The sequence below is a fragment of the Aegilops tauschii genome, chromosome 2 (assembly GCF_002575655.3).
Source record: "Aegilops tauschii subsp. strangulata cultivar AL8/78 chromosome 2, Aet v6.0, whole genome shotgun sequence".
Classification (NCBI taxonomy): Eukaryota; Viridiplantae; Streptophyta; class Magnoliopsida; order Poales; family Poaceae; genus Aegilops; species Aegilops tauschii.
In genome coordinates, this window is record NC_053036.3 from 535,427,841 (window position 1) to 535,446,390 (window position 18,550).

Genomic DNA, 18,550 nt, shown 5'->3' on the forward strand with positions numbered 1-18,550 from the left:
AACATCACCGAAGGATTTTATGAACATCAAGAAGAGGTGCTTCAATGGGGCAACAAGGCTTCTAGACGTGCTCGTCTTATATTGTCAGGGTATTGTAGGCATATGAACTTGGATTTAAAAGTACACATCTGGACAAACCAGTGTCCAATCATGGATTTGCCGGATCCATTGACCTGTGGATGTTGAAAACGGTTATCCGGCTGTCAGAGATAGGTGTTGTTGTGTGCTTTCCAATTTGGACTTCCAGCTTGTACTTTATCCATTGTCTGTAAGGTTGGCAGGAACTTGTTTTTGTGCTCTTCAGCCGTGAAGCAACTCACAAGCTCAAAAAACTATCAAGTTTTCATGTTTTTGTGCACCGTCTGTATGTTTGGATTTCCCTTTGTGAATAGAGCGAGCAACTAAAATCATCTGGAACACGCAGTCACGTGTGATGTGACGGCCGTGCCTCTCCAAATAACTCGTTAGCTGAAGTATTTTACAATACAGAGGCGGGTGTGCCTCTTGTACCTGTAAGACTGTGCGTCTGTTGTCATTGCACGACACTTCCTTTGTGCATGTCCGTGACTCTGTGGTGAACGTTTTGGGTGGAAACACGCTGCACAGTCTATAACATAGTGTCTTGTAGAACCATGACAGTGTTGTTTCTGCAAATCAAGACGTGCTTGTCATGGAACCGTTGTGCTTGTGCTTTGTTTAAAAGCGTGCCGTCGCTAGCTTCGCAAACTAGCAGTTAGCGACACCCTCCTGTATAAAGCACGCAACTCTCTCACCATGGCTCACCCTCCATCTTCTTCTACTCCGATCCAACTACCTGGCCATCAGAGCAATAGCGAGACGGTGAGAGATCGGCCATGGAGGCGATTCAGGCAACCACCGTACGTCTTATCGAGGTGGTCAGGGAGAGCAACCCGCAGCCCAACGCGCTGCTGATGTCTGCCACGACGCGTCGCCTGGCTCAAGGGTGCACTGGAAGACTTCATCCACAAGTTCAGCTTCGCTAACAGCAAGGTGAAGGACCTGACTGCTCGCCTCCATTCCATGCGTCGCCTCCGTAAAGGCCGAGCCTCCGCCTTGGCTTCCGCGACCAGGCTTGCCGGCCTCCATGGGAACGATCTCTTTCGCGCGCTGATGGCGCTGCAGCTCCCGGACGGCATGCCGCCGGAGGACCACCTGGAGGTTGCTCTCGCCGCGTAGCGTCTCATCATGCATGATGACATCGACAAGTTCAGCCAGATCTACGGACAGATTATTTACGAGGACACCTCCAGCGCCATCCATGAGTCGACCATGGCGGCCTACTTCGACCACATGCAAACTTTGATGAAGCTTGTTCAAGAGCACATCCACCTCGCCGACGCCGCCCCCACTTCTCGTCCAACCTCTGGACCATCAAGGGCACAAGCCCGGGCGGCTTGATTAGGTCCTTGACTTGGGTCTTCGTTCATTTGCTGCAAGTCACATCCCACATGCTTGGAGGCAAGTTCTATATATTTATGCTAGCTACTACTACTTTTGAGTTTCCAGTGACCCAGTCGATCTATCATGATCAGGACTTCTATTTATTGTGTGTGCTCTACTATAAATTTGACTCTAATATTGTATGCTTGTCGTTAATTTCCATTATTAATTAATACCATCGATCGTTTAGTATTACCAACTTAGTTTATCTCTTGTAGTCCACTTTTTATGCATCTATCTATATGCGTGTGCATGTATAATCTGTTTCATTTGTGGTGATGTTAATCAACATGCCTCCTCGTGCCTCTTGTACCTGTAAGACTGTGCGTCTGTTATCACTGCACGGCACTCCCTCTGTGTATGTCCATGACCCTGTGGTGAACGTTTGGGTGGAAACATGCTGCACAGCCTAGAACATAGCGTCCTGTAGAATCACGACAGTGCTGTTTCTGCAAATTGAGACATGCTTGTTGTGGAACCACTGTGCTTGTGCTTTGTTTAAAAGCGTGCCGTCGCTATCTTTTAAATACAAGGAAATATAGACAGCCACGAATGTACACGCCTTTTATATCGAATAATATACGTAAAATCAAGAAAGAAGTGTGATGCAACTCAATACGGAACCGTGTCCGTAGGGAGTTCACGTCCGTGTTTTTAAATACAAGGAAATAAGATTTTAAAAACAGCGCCCCTCGCATAGGCCATTCCGTGCCTCACAGAGTAAACGCCCGTGGCTGTGCGTAAGACAAAGGTTTAGCTCAGTGGGCTAAATGCCCGTCCATATCCGTGAGCCTATGTTATACCATCGACTATGCCTTTTCAGCGCTTCAAAAACATCGTCTCTCTAATCTGCCACTCATTGCCTCGCAAAGTAAACAGTGAGTGTTCATATCAGAACCCAATTCTGTTTGGTTTGTGCAATAAACGCATGAACGTGACTCTCTCTAATACTAAAGTATGCCTCGATGGGCTTCTCACCCGTGCCTCTCCGTCTAAATGAGTCGACGAAATCATTTGGAAAATAGACTCAAGTGAACATGACTCTATATAATACCAAACGATGCCTTTGCATAAGACAAAGGTTCAGCTCTGTGGGCCAAATGCCTGTGCATCTCCGTCTGATAGAGTCACGGGCTAGCATGACTCTATGTAATAATACTACCGACCATGCCTTTGAGCGCTTCATGCCCGTGCCTGTGTGCAGCTTGAGCTTGTCATAACGTATGTGTCCAGCCTGAGCTTGTCGTACTGAAGTTCGAGCTTCGCCTTCGCCTTCTCATTCATAAGATTGTACAACCCTGTGGATATCTCCGTCTGGATGAGTTGACTGAATCATTCGGAACACAAAACAGAAGCGAACAACATGACTCTATATAATACCACACGATGCCTTTGTGGATTTGACGCTCATTCCTGTGACGCTAATCACTGAAAGACAGGCGAGCATGACTCTATACAATACAATACCATGCCTTTGAGGACTGTACACCCGTGCCTGTGAACCTTAACACTGTGACACATACAACGACAAACCTCCACGCTTCTATCGAATAATATACGTAACATCAAGAAAAAATTGTGACCCAACTCAGTACGCAATTGTGTCCGTAGAGAGTTCATATCTTGTGAACTTTTAATAACAAGAGTTCATGTCTGTAATACCACCGACCATGCCTTTGAGCGCTTTATGCCCGTGCCTATGACTCTTAACACTAAATGTCCGTGTGTCTCCGTCTGATAGAGTCACAGGCTAACGTGACTCTATGTAATGCCACCGACCATGCCTTCCTGTGACCCGAAACACTGAAACAAAGAAAGGCGGGAATGTCCACGCCTTCATGTGTGCACAAGACATGACTCTAGTTGGTTCAAAAACTTTGGCTGTAGACACTTCACGCCCGTGCTTTTAAAAACAGCGCCTCTAGAACAGGCCATTATGTTAATGTTTATCTGTGCCCATAAACTTGGAATGAACGTGACACAGGATAGTAAAACACATTTGTTATCAAAGTTACTGACGGCACGAGGTAACGCAAGACAAAATAAGAAACTTTTAGTGCACTGCTTAACAGCTTCAGATACGAGGATCAGGGTCGCTGCTGTCTACTTAGTCCGGCGAGACTTCTTTTTTGGTTGCTCGGCGCGAAGTTCCTCGATCTGTTTCTTCATAATGTATGATTCCAGCTTCAGCTTATCGCGCTGAAGTTTGAGCTGCGCCTTCTCATCCATCAGAAGTGCAATGATGGCTTTGTTCTCGTCGTCCAACTTCGTGGATATCTTCACGAAGTCTTCCACAGTATTGAACAGGTTCTTCAGCTGGTCAAAGGAGAAGATGTTAGATTGATGGCAGGACACACCCTCACCAACATTAGGATGAAGCTCACCACAATGATCCATGTTTCACAACTAAATCAAGTAGCCGAAAGAAATAAAAAACGAATGAAGCCGAAGCAGAGCGAACTTACAGATGAGGAACCCTCGCCAGCCAAGATCTTCTCCTGTTACTGGACACGGCGCTCTGGAGGAGTCTCCTTCTGCACAGCTATGGCTGAGAGTGTCAGGATAGAGAATAGCTAGATTACTGGATGGCCTGGAGGCGGACAAAAGGACAAGGGGATGTAGCGACCCGACCTCAAATGGTCAAGTCTCTGTGCTTCCGTGTCATCCCTGGATCGGTAATGCTGACACACACAGTACTCGAAGGATTTATAACAGAGTAGCAATCACACACTTATTACATCAAATGTCTCAAAAGAGAACTTATTACAATAAATATGGCATAAGGCCATCTAATACGATAACAGCGAAAGGCTTGGAAGATAAAGTGAGTCCATCAACTCCAAGGACATAGCTGAGCTGCACGGCAACGACCGAATGAACCTTACTCCTCGTCTGAAAAGTCTACAACATAATACGTTGCAGCCTGAAAACGGGTCAACACATGGAATATGCTGGCAATATAACACATTAGAGCAAGAACAGAATAAATGCTATCACTACATGCATAGTTGGCTGGTGGAAAGCTCTATGGTTCTAGTTTTGCGAAAAGCCAATTTTTCCCTACAACAAAGGAATAGATTTTATTTAACTATCATGGTAGTTGAAACGTCATTGAGAAGGTACCTCCAACTCAATCCCAATTAAAAGTAATTATCAACCCAACAATATTAAATTAAAGTGATGAGATACTTAGGATAATCCAAGTACTAGATACTCAAGATGTCCATAACCGGGGACACGGCTAACCATGATTAGATTGTACACTCTGCAGAGGTTTGCGCACTTTTCCCCACAAGACTCGATCTCCTCCGTTGGATTTCTCGCACTATATGGTGTTTGAGAAACGGATGACCGAGACACATTCTTTCAGAAGAATTAACTCTAACCCCGGGTAGACAGTACCAACCTACATCCCTCTACATCTACTAGCCTACCACTGGAAGAGGTCATGCAACTTACTCAACTATGCTAGAGCCCATAATATCTTGTGGCTGCACACAGAAGTTTCTAGCATGAAATATATCAGTTCCCTTTGACCCTGGGTGGCGGACCTTAGGATGATCACACGGGTACTCCGGGATATCCTAGGACAACACTGGATTCTCTAGGTGCCCGACAAGCAATCCACCCAGATGTGTATTAAAGTTGCCACCTTAAGTTGAACCATTAATTAACAAACTCACATTTGTCATGGATTCACTCACCCAAACCACGTCTACGAGCATAGCATAGCAATATAAGCATTTCATAGAAGTAACTCCCAAGGGTTTTATAATAACAGGGCAATAGGTTCTACCTCATTAACTACTTCCCAATACCCACAAGTTAATCACATCCTATTCATCCAGTGTTTGAGGATTGGAGCTAATGCATAAAAACTGGGCATGCAAAGAGTATGATCAATGTGTTACTTACCTTGCTGACGATCCGCAAAACCTAGGGACTCGTAGTAGCACGCTTCGCTCTCCGGGAATTCTATCGCAAACAAACAATAGAATACATAAGAAATCAACCACAGATGCACGGGCAAAACTCAAATAAGAAGAATTGACCAGAAAGTTCAACTTAAGAACTCCGGTTTGCAAAAAGAATCAAATCAAACGGAGCAACGAAACTCAAACTGCGAAAGAAACAAGATCTGATTACTAATCTGGACTAAAGTCAAATTTTGCAGTACCAAAATCTTGTTCAAGTTGATTAAACAGGAAGAGGGTTTCGAGACGAAGATCCAGGCGCTTGAATCGCCTGATTCCAATAAACGAGCGAAAAGATAAACTAAAACGAAAATCGGATCAGAAATCGCGATCGAAAATAATCTCGAAAAACTCAAGAAAAAGAAAAACTGATGAACAGGCTACCGAACGAACGTTCGTTGTCTGTAACTAACGGGCGAAAACCGTTTGTTAGAACGAACGTACGGACGAACGTCCGCAAAATAAACTAAACCGAGAAAACCGGTGAACCGATCTAAAAAACGAACTAGGGTCTTTTTAAAAAAAATGACGGTTTTTACCTAAACCGAAAAAAACCGAGCGGCTCCTGATCGGATCGGATCGGCAGCGGCAGCTCCGGTGGTGAGGTGGCGGCTCCAGCGGCGCGAGGTGGGGCTGCGGGGTGGCGGCGACGGCGGGGTGGTGCGGCGCGGCGGCGGGGAAGTGCGGCGCGGCGGCGGCAGAAGGCGAGGCGAGGCGTGGCGGCGGCGCAAGGCGAGGCGAGGTGCGGCAGGCGCCGGCGGTGGTGGCAATTTGGGGCGGCGGCGGCGGGGTATTTAAGGGGGGAGGGCGGGGTCGTCTTGGGGAAGGGGGCGGGAGGAGTCACGGGTGGCGACGGCGGCGGCTGCCGTGTCCTGGCCGGACTCGGGCACGGGGAGGCGGTGGCGCGGGGTTGGGCCGGCTTGGCTCGGCTGGGCTTCGGCCCAGTCGGGCGCTGAAGTTTTTTTTAAACAGATTCCGCCGAAAATAAATCATAGAAAAATGAATAAAAATCTAAAAATTCCAAAACAAATTTTCACCGTCTAAATAAAATATTTAGAACAAGGTGAACATTTTCTTGGCCCTAAAATGCAATCTTGAAAACATGCAATTTTTCTAATGCAAATAAAATAGCAATAAAATCCGAATAAAATCAAATATTTGATTTTAATATTTTTCCTCCAATATTTCATTTATTTTGAAGAAGTCATATTATCTCCTCTCATATATTTTAATATGAAATATTTTTCAGAGAGAAAAATAATTAAAACAAATAATCCTCGTTTCAATATTTGATAAAACTCAAATATGAAAACAGTGAAATCCCCAACTCTCTCCGAGGGTCCTTGAGTTGCTTAGAATTTCGAGGATCGTGAAACGAGTATGCAATAAAATATGATATGCATGAATGATCTATGTATAACATTCCAAATTGAAAATTTGGGATGTTACAAACCTACCCCCCTTAAGATGAATCTTGCCCTCGAGATTCGGGTTCGCTAGAAAATAGGTGTGGGTGGTCTTTGCGGAGATTATCCTCTCGTTCCCAGGTGGCTTCATCCTCGGTATGCACTACACAAAAATACACTTCCGTGATGGTACGTGTTTGTCACAGTAGGTCGCGTTTTTGTCATGCATGTACATCCATGACAAATTTATGACATAATCAAGATAGTCATACCTGTGTTGTCGTAGAAGTATTCCATGACATTACCAAAATTATCATCACGGAAGTGTCCACTTCCATGACGATAAATCGTGCTTTCGTCAAGGGTGACCGACACATGGCATCCACCGTAACAGAACGCCGTTAAGCTATCGGGTCGGGTTCTAGATATGATAACAAGTTAACAGCCCCGACCAATGGGGATTTTCCACGTGTAAAATCATCATTGGCTGGAGGGGACACGTGTCAGCTCCGCGTTGGCACAGGTGTCACTCATCCAATGGGCGAGACGCGCCTATGATATGTTGACACGTGGACCGGCCCATCAAGTTTAAATGGGCCGGCCCAACTGAAGGCCCAGAAGATTTTGTGGACCATAATGGGCCGGCCCAGCTAAAGGCTCACGAGATTTTGCGGAACATAATGGGCTGGCCCAGCTAAAGGCCCACAAGATTTTGCGGGCCATAATGGGTCGGCCCAGGTAAAGGCCCACAAGATTTTTGTGTGCCATAATGGGCCGGCCCAGGTAAAGGCCCACAAGATTCTTGCGGATCATAATGGGCCGGCCCAGCTAAAGGCCCACGAGATTTCGCTGACATTAATGGGCCGGCCCATTTGTAGGCCCACAAGATTTTGAGGACCCTAGTAGGCCGGCCCATTAACTGGCTGCCATGTTTTGGGCCAAATGCCGGCCCATATTTGATCCGGTCCATTAATGGCCTGCCACACTCCGGGCCTAATAGTGGCCCATATGAGATCCGGCCCGTTAAAAGCCTACCACGTTTTGGGCCAAATTACGGCCTAGATCAGGTCCGGCCCTTTAAGAGGCTTTGGGCTCAATTATGGCCCATATCAGATTCGGCCCGTCAACTGGACACTGTGCTTTTGGGCCCACTTGCTAAAGGCCCACTTAGTAATTCGGCCTTGTATTAGTTTTGGCCTGTTAAGGGCCCATTTAACATTTCGGCCCTATATTAATTTCGGCCTGTTAAAAGCCCGTCATATAGTTGGGCCTAACTACGGCCCGGTTTGCATCCGGCCTGCTCGCAACCGATATCTGATTGGGCCAAACAAGGACCGAGACAATTTTGGCCTGTTAAAAGCCCGTGATTTGATTCGCACAATCATGGGCCGGGGTTCATTTCGGGCTGCTGCCGGCCCGTGAGCTGTTCGGCACGTTTCAGGCCCAACCTACATCGTGATTGCATGACAGCCCGATTATGTACCGTAATTTTACGGTTTGGCCGGTTTACTGGGAAGACAGGATATATACACAGTAAAATAACTGCAGCATCGTGAATAAGAAAAAACCTAGACTATACAATAAAGAAATTATGGCATATTACATCCACTGGGCATCAAAGTTCGCCAATATGATAATAAAGCACAAGCAGACAGCAGATTACATACACTGGGCATCAAAGATCGCCACCAGTGCAAATAAACACGCCGACAAAATAATATACAAAACCGACAGCACTTCAATAGAGTTCAAGAAAGGTTAGCCCTGCTGGGGAGCTGCAGCGCAAGCAGCTGAGCAAGATGATGAGACTGCACTTGTTCAACACTTATATCTTCCTCGCTCTGAAAGATAAACAAGCAGACAAATGATAGGTTTTGCACATAAAAGTATCAGTGCTGACAATTCATCACATTTCTTACTAACGAATAAAGTGACACAGGTTAAAATTGCATTAACACAATATGGTATTTTTCAGGTCAAGATATGGCAGGAAATGACATTGCGAAGGAGTTGGCAGCTTCACGACACCACTGGATTACAGATCAAGAACTCATAAGTATGAATGGATAGTGTGCTGTCAATTTATACCATTTCAGATTGGGAAATAAAGAGACGGTTTAAATAATAGTAGAATGATATGACATTGTTCATAGTTAAGACATTGCAGAATATGACATTGTGCTGTAGTGGGTAGGTTCACCACACCACTGGATTACGGATGAAGAACAGAAGCATACATGCAGTGCAAAAGAAGATCACTTGCTCTGTATAGTTTAATTTACATGGTATGAAGAAGGAACTTGGTTGTACAACTGAAAACTTAAATTGAGAAAGGACAAACTTTTGTTTATGAACTACATAATAAACTTTAAACAAGCAATTTGATGCAAACACCAAAAATAAACAGCTGTTGGAGTCATGCCTAACCAAATATATACAACAAAGTTTGAAGGCTTGAGATGGACAAACTTACATTATTGGTGAAGACAGGCTCTATAAAGGCCTTGTCCATGCTGATGGGGGGCAATTCAAGAAGTTTACCACAGAATCTTCTTCAAAAGCATTGCGTTTATTCTACATTTTGTTAAGAGTAAATATAGATGTGATAATATACGAAAAAATGGAGAATATTTAAGATAAGATGAAGAGTGATGCTACATAACCAAGTAGCTATAAATGTAAGTGCAGCGATACAGGCAAAAGGTACAGCCAAGAGCAATGCACAGCTAAACTTCTTCAGTACCAACCTTATGGTAAGAGTAAATATAGATCTGATGTGTAGAAAATGGAGGGCAAAGGAAAATAAGCTGCAGAGTGATGGTACATGAACAACTACCTGTCATTATAAGTACACTGATAAAGGACAGCATGTACTTACAAGAACAATGCAGAGCTAAGAAAACATTGGCATTGGATATATTCTAGACTAATGTAACCATTCATACAGATCAGATAATTTGGAGCGCACAATTGATAAGCAAGCTATCATGCATACTGCTGTCACATAATGAACCAGGTATGTATGCAAGTACAGTGATACAGGACAACAGGTACTAACAAGAGCAAAGCAGCGGGCAGCATATTTGCGATATCCTGTCGTTGTTGTCAAACCGGAATTCTTCTTCGAGCAGATTTCCTGCAAAAAAGATCCGTAAGGCACATGCGGAAAAGTAGAAGTTCAAATTGTCATGTGATTTCATAGACAGTACCTCATCCTGGGAACGAGACCAGTGCATAACAAGGTTTTTCCATTCAATGTCTTCTAAATTTAGCACAGGAGACTTCACCGGAAATTCGTTTATAGACTTGCCATCAAAGTGAAGGTGCGGTATTGTTAATATCAGTGTAACTCTCAAAGGCGACACAGCTCCCCGCATTTCCTTGCTATTCTTATAGGACTCAAGTGGGCAGGCCACTACAAATCATATTCCTATGTTTACAAGATCCTACGAATCAAAGAGGCTCAAAGTGTCCATCACAACCGACCGTATAGACCTCTACACTGCAAATGTCCCTGCTCATCTTCAGTACAAGGAACATACTGTACTACTATCATACTCCCTCCGTTCGAAAATATAAGTCTTGGTAGAGATTTCCATTATGGATCACATACAGATGTATCCAGGTACATTTTAGAGTGTAGATTCACTCATTTTGCTCCATATGTAGTCCATGGTGGAATCTATACAAAGACTTGTATTTAGGAACGGAGAGAGTACATACTAAAGAAGAACGGAAGAGGAACATGGTAAAGAAGAGCAAGCAGATTTTGGATAATAAAATGTTGGTTGCGCAGTGCCCACACATGATGAACCAGAGCGCATTAAGAATGCAACTCCCAGCTGTCTCTCGACCATTTCAGGTGGTTGGATGAAGATCCTACGTCTCCTAACCCATCTTCTTCCTCGTATCTGATTCTTCCCATACAGAACACCGCACGGGCTGCCGGCCAGACCACCGGCCCCCGCCGCCTATGTTCCTCCGCCAGCCCCACCCCACCTCCGCCCTAACCCCCACCCGCGTCGAGTTTTCTTTGTTCGGCGAGGCCCCACAACCACCCGAGCCCCTTCGTCCGCACCGGCGAACTCCGGCGAGCTCTGAAAAATCGACTGACCCAATTTTGAAATTTAGTGTACTGTGATTTAACTAGTGCGGAATATAAAAGGGGAAAACCATAACCATTGGGAGTATAGTGTTGGGCGTGCCATGGCGGATCTGAAGGTGCAAACCGGACAAAGGCAACTTCGCAACCAAGACAAGAAATCAGAGTAAAGCAGTGGCGATCTATTTTCTTGCTGCGATAAATAAGTTGAGCAGATACAAAAGAGTACCGCCTCTTGTGCGGCGCCATGTACGCATCTGCTGAGAATTTGACGGTGCTGCGGTAGCGATGGCTGTCAGCGGCGTGGAAGCAGATCTAGGAGGGTAGCCAGTGGCGGCGGGGTGCGGTGGGCGAGATGGTCGTAGGAGCGGCGTCGGCAAGGTGGACGACGGCGGGGATGAAGCGAGAGGACGGGATGCAAGGATCCCGGTTCGAAGCCGTGGATGAGAGAGGTCGATCTCTTGTAATGGACGGCGGCGTAGGGGTATCAGCTCCGGCATGGTGGAGGAGGACGGTGGTGGATGGGGTGGCGGACGGCGGCGGACGGCGGCGGACGGAGGAGGGTGGGGTGGAGAGGGTGTTTTGGCGCTCACGGAGTATGAATGGGGAAAAGGGAGGTAGAGAGGAAGGGGGGAACCATGTATTCAGGGCGCGCTTGTCTCAAATGCAAGGAAATTTACAAACTTAGCCCCCATTTCAAATTTCTACTACATTACAACAACATTAGTCGGTTGGGGATAGGACGGTAATCTCGCATACACCGAATATTTGCCGACGAGAGTTTGTTTTTGGCGCCCACTGTGTATGAATATGAATCGGGCAGGGAGTCGATTTCGGCCGAGGACACACTGTGTTTTGGCACCCACAGTGTATGAATCCGGGTGAGAGGCGGTTACGTCACGTTTGGGTGAAATTACAAACCTACCCCTATTGAAACCTATAGAAATCCAGCAGATAAGCTTTGCGTGGCAAGGATAGGCAGTAGTGATTTCCATCTCGCAGATTTTGGTTTCGGGCGGTTACTGCGACTTTCCCCGCTTCGTTCAAATTTTGCAGAGTGCACGTTTACCGTGGCAACTCAATTCGAATCCCGTTTGTATTCTAATTTTTTTCGGGCGGGATCCATTTTCAATTGGAATTACATTCTATATACAACATTTTTTATATATACTTTCAAAAGCACAACAAAGAATTCTTCTCCTTTATATGTATAATATGATTTACAAATACAACGATCTCGAAATCTTAAGGTTGAATTCGAAAAAATTTAACCAAATTATGTTCTACTAAAATGTATGGATCAGTAATATCTACATATTAAATAACATAGATGTGTGTGAATTCATATGAGTATGCATGTTTGATAGATCAATTTTGGTTCGGGTATGGATTATATGTATCATCATCTCGAATTCAAATATTTGAATCCCTTTTTTGTTCACTCCTTTCACGCCCATCTCTCTCGCATTCATGCTCCTTCAGGTAGCTATCACTCTCTTTTCTCCAGCTCTCCCGCACGCTCACTTCATGTTTCTCCTATCCTCGCAAACATGGTCTCTCGGCGTCTCCCTTGAGAAGTGTCACACTCTCCCTATCATTATACATTACACGGTTTTCATTATCTCTCACGTCTCTACTGTTCTCTGGTATCACTCGGTACCTAAGCTTTCTTTTTCACCGCCACACACACAGTCTCCACTCGTCTTTCACTTTGTCTTTCTCTCTATGGGATTCTCTCACACACCCTATATGTCTCTACATATGACTCATACCACTAAAATTACTCTCTCTCTCTCTCATGTAGGCACAACATTTGTTGCGGTCTCCTTTTCGTCTCCATCCCAGACTGAAATTATTCATTTGTTTACTGATCAGACAACCCCGACTACCGTCTCCTCTCTCTCTCACAGACACACACACCCACACAACTCCTGCTTCCACTCCCCTTCCCGACTACCGTCTCTCTCTCACACACACAAAACTCTCGCTTTCGCACCCCGACTCGTATTTCTCTCACAAACATTTATCGACTAGCTAGCCTCTAGATAGGTTTATACACCCGCACACTCGTGCTTCCACCATCGCATACATGTCTCTCTCCCGCTCCTTGTATCTATGTAGATTTTTCTTCCCTTCTTGAAACACGCCCTCTCGATCGTGCACACACACACTATCGCCTCATTTTAAGCTGATACCTATCGCACACACACTCCTTGTGTCTTTGTCACACATGCACTCTGTCCTCCTCCACTCTCCCTCTCTCTCACGCACACATGGGCTTTTGCAACAACTAGCAAGATGCCCATGCGTTGCACGGAACATCAAGATGCATTTGTATGAGTAGTTTATCTTGTGGGGGAAAAGGATGAACGAGGGAAGGCCTTATTTGCAAGTGTGGAGAGGAGTGTGGGTATCTTTTTGCAAAATTGCCATAGTTTCCTTCCTGTCCGTCAGATATAGATCGGACGGCCTATATTGCAGGATGGCAGGCACACGATCATCAACGACAATGCTTTTTATAAGAGTAGGGATAAAAAATAGAGTTGGTGATGATGGTGGGCCTGCCATCCTGCAATGTAGGTCGTCCGATTTATATCTGACGGATAGGAAGGAAAATATGGCAATTTACCCGCACTCTTCACCACATTTGCAGATAAGGCCTTCCCTCGTTCATCCTTTTCTCCCACAAGGTCTTGATGTTCCGTGCAACGCACGGGCATCTTGCTAGTAAGAGTAGAAATTAGACATATACCACTTCTCGAATCTTGAAACCAACAACATTCCTCCCTTATCTCATCAAAACCGCCAAAGGAATATATTTTGAGTGAAACATAACATATTTTTAGTGATATACGTATTTCAAAACTAGACTTTTTTTCTATCAAATCGGTGAATATGTATTAATCTACTTTGATCGTGTGGCAACGCATTGGCACATTGCTAGTAGTTATTATAATTTTTGGGACACCAGACAAACGGTGGAGTACATATACGAAAAGAAGAGGCGCACGCACGCAGTCGCCCTCTCGCTGTGTCGCAAACATGAGTGTTACGTAATGGCGACGTTAACAAATAAACCCTAAAACCCTAGGTGCACGATTGCTGCATTCGCGGGTACCGGGTACGTGGTGGAGCACCTTTGTAGGAATAGTCAGCTCGCGTGATAATTTGATCCGTAGGAGTTGATGGTCGGGACCACACGTGAACGACTTGGAGCGCGGTGGATCGCGAGTTGCCACAGATCGAGTAGCCACGTTTAAAATATCATTTTTTTAGCGGGGTTAAGAGTTCCGATTTTCAATGGCGCGTTATAAGTAGTAAGTAGTTTTTAGAACGATTGGTATGGAGCGAAAATGGAATTCATAGTACTACGTACCTCCTTGGCGTATGGTTGTATGGTTTTTTTTTGCGATGGAGGTTGTATGGGTTTATGTTGCGAGATATTGAACCTGGTAGTTCTAGGGCAAATACTATGGTTTAGATTTAGATGCTGGTTTTCAGTAATGAAAATCGGAAGGGGAAACCCTTCTTTGATTAAAAAAAACTACTACCTCCATTCTGGTTTACTAGTCCCCATCGTACTTTGGGTCAAAGTTTGTCCATGAATTTTACTTGTAAAATGTGAATGGAAAACGAGATTTTGTTATACCCAAACAAAAAAGGACTCAAGGGAGTGATTGCTCTGACAGGGACACGACCTCTCATAGCGCAGGCATTGAATCGGCGTGCCGGCCAAGAGGGCCGCAGTCGCTGCAGGCCCGGCTGAGCACGCCTCCTCGCCGCGTGCAACCAGCTTAAGACTGCCCCGCCTTCCTTCATTGAATCCGCGCGTGTGCCGGCAACACGTCCTTCTGCGAGCCGGCGGGCATTTTAGAACACAAAAAATGACTAAAATATAATTAATTTACGCATGGTCTTGACTTGTTGTGCTCGCACTGGTAGCAGGAACTAGCAGAGGATTTTCTTTATTTATAACTCTCCTCACATTTTTTTGGCTTTGAAGTGAATCATGGTTGTGGACATTATGTATGAATGTGCAGATATCTGTGAACATGAGTTTGATGTGGAAGTTGAACTTGGAATGTCGGGCTTGCGCGTGAACTATACCATGTCCAATGCTTCGTTTGTTATTGTTTGGAAAGTAATTGCTGTTATTACATGACCCAAAAAAAACATTTTGTGCCACATCAGTAGATGCACGGACATCACAACAGGCATGCTGACTAGATAAACATTTGAACCTAGCTATTATGAAGGAAATTTTGTATTGACAACAGTTTTAGATAGCAGGAGACGCCTAGCCTGCTCTGCCTCTGCTAGCTTATTTCTGGCTTCTTCCATCTCTTCTTTGGCTTGGGTCAAGAGAGCATCTGATTGCTCTTTTCGCTTCTTCAGGAACTCAGCTACATTCTCAAGGGCTGCTGCACGCTTTCTTTCAGCCTTTACTAATGCCACGAGGACACGAACAGCTGACGACTCCACCTGGCTTGTGTGTAATCCAGCATCATCTAGGAATTAGTACCTTGTGTCTAATCCAGCATCATTAGGGAACTGGCACCTTGTGTGTAATCCAGCCTCATTTTGGAAACATGATCTGGAGGTTGACCATACTTCCCTCCTCGCAGGAACTGCATCCTGACATGAAGTTACTTCTTTTTTAGATCAATACTCAGAGCAACCTAGATCCATTTAGTAGAAGCCAGATAAACAGAACTCGGAGAAGTGAATTCAAAAGGAAAAATAAAATAAAAACAGACTACAAGGTGAGAACACCCACTTCCTACATCAAGCTAAAAACGAAAGCATTAGGACGATTAAGACTCTTCTTATTACACATCGAAGAACACCACGCTTAAGAGAAAAAAAACTACAACATATACACATCGAAGAACACGAGGCTACACGAAAGTAATCGAAAGGGTGTTACTTACCAAAGCTTGTTTTACAGGTTCGGTGCAGCTCCTCTTTAACTTGCCACGCTCCTTGAAGATGTCCCGAATATCCCGTGTTTGGTCTTCATTGCTCCTCTGCATGTTCGCACTCGTGGTTTCAAAATCTCAACATGGCAAGAAAAATATACTACTAGTAATACTCGCGCATCTTGTGGGCAACATTAAAGCACTCGTCTGCCATGTTAGAGCATCTCCAACAGAATCGCAACGCGCGGCGCTTTCAAAAAGCGTTTACAATGCTGAGATCGAGAAGTAGATACTAGAGATTAGAGGATAGTTCTCAGCATAGATAGATAAAAAAGATAATTCAACTACTCCTCGTCGTCCGACTCCTCCTCAGTGATGTCCTCCTCTGACGTCTGACTGTAGGCGTGAAGATACTGATCGTCGTCGGATTCCCAGGGCGACGCTGCTCCTAGCCTCATGTTGAATTGAGCGTCCTCTTTTCGCCTACGCTTGTCCTCGCGATAGGAGGCTTGCTCCGCCCTCCTCTTATCCCTCTCCGCCCTCCTTTGCGCGTAGAACTCACGCTCTTTGATGATGTCCTGTGGGAAGTGTTGGCGATGCCGAGACGGTGCTGCCGCCTTCGGTTGTCGCGACGATCCTCGTCGGTGCTAAGCCGCGGCAGAGGCGCGAGCTCCTGCGCCCGCTCCTGCGTCGGCACGTTGGGGAAGTTCAATGTTCTATGAGGCCACCGGAGGCGCCACACCGCCGCGTCGTACGCGCGGGCGTCCTCGTTGGTGGTGTCGAAATTGCCGAGGCCGAGGCGCATACCGCGGAACCGGATCTCGGCGGAGAAGCCGCCGGAGGGGCGCGCGCGGACGCCGCGTTATCCCCAAGATTCCCGGCGACGCAGCGGCATGGTGGCGCGGCGGCCGCGAGGCGAAAAAGAGCGGGGAGAGAGCGGTGGCGAGGCACAGAGCGGGGAGAGAGCGGTGGCAAGGCACAGAGCGGTGGGAGGGCGTTGGATTTTATAAAGCGCGTCGGACGTCGCGCGCCAAAACTAGCGCACGCCCGGCCGCTTTTTCCCGCGCGCGCGCGATCCTTTCCCGACGTCTCTGCTATCTCTACTCTCTTCTCTACTGTTATATTTATTTAATATTTAATATTTATCTCTACTTCCTTTACTGTCTACTTTTTTCTCTATACTTTTTTTCTTGCAATATAGGCCGTCCGATTTATATCTGACAGATATGAAGGAAACAAATGGGTATTTTGCAAAAAGATACCCATACCCCTCTCCAGATTTGCAAATAAGGCCTTCCCTCGTTCATCCTTTTCTCCCACAAGATAAACTACTCATACAAATGCATCTTGATGCGCGCAACGCATGGGCATCTTGCTAGTTCTAAAAACCTTTCCATCATTTGCCACACTACTGGTTGCAGATGAAAAACCTACCCAAGCACAGCGTGATACAGGAGCAACGCACAATTACAAGCTGATATTCTGTTGGACAATGGAGGCTATAACCAATTACTTTTACGGGAACAATAGCACCCAGGAAATTTGAAGGGTAGGTATGAACAAAATTGGAACTCCACATGTACTGCTAAGTGATTCAATACACACATTACCAATCGAGGAGGAGAACGATGGTCGCGGCGGCCTCTGTGAGTCATGGTCGGCAACGGGAGTCAGTTCATTGTCCACGACGGTGGTACTTCTGCGCTTGGCGTCGGCTTTCGGGAAGCAGATCCGAGACCGTGGAAGACGATGCCGGGGAAGAGGCTCCGTGTACGACGACGACGGTGGACCGACTCTAGTGCGGCGTACGAGGTCGTCGATGAGGCAAGTGCGCTGCGGTGGACGAGTGCGTCGATGTAAAGGGGAGGAGCACGAAGGCTGCGGTGCCGTGGAGAAGTTTATTTTGCGGTGGGGATAGAAAATGGGGAGTATTCAGGTGTACTACTCTGGGTGCCGGGGTGGGGTTGGCTGGGTAGGGTGAACCTGAAGTTACGAAAACAGCCCCCTACCAAGCGTCATCCGTAGGCCTGTTCTGAAGGCTATGATGGTAACTTCCCACTGCTCGAATCAGGGTCGCGGGAGATTTGCCCGCCGACCTCAAAATTTTGTGACACTGGACTCCCCGTGTGGCGTGTTGACTGATTCGGCTAAGCAACTAGCGAGTAGTAGTAGTAAATTCTGCATATTAGGTTTGACCGAAGTCAAACTTCCTAAAGTTTGACCAAGTTTATAGAAAAATATAAACATTTACCACAACAAATATGTATGATGTGAAAGTACATTCAATAATGAATCTAATGGTATTTATTTGTTATTGTATATGTTAATATTTTTTGTTATAAGCTTTCTGAGAGTTTACAAAACTTGACTTTGACCAATGCTAATACGCGGACTTAAATAAAAACGGAGGGAGTACACATTTGTTTTCTTAGATTGTAGTGAACTAATCATTTGTTGAAATTGTGAAATAAATATATTAGGCTATTGACTTCGAATGTAATGGTCTATACAATTCAATAGTTACAATCATTGTCGAATCCCAAGATGTATACAAGGTCTATAGTACTTCACAACATGCTCAAACACACACACACACACACACACAAAGTAAACTAGAAGACCGTTCTCTCATGTATACACAACGTATTGGCATCTGTCTATGTCTCACTCATGCATGATCATTTGCAC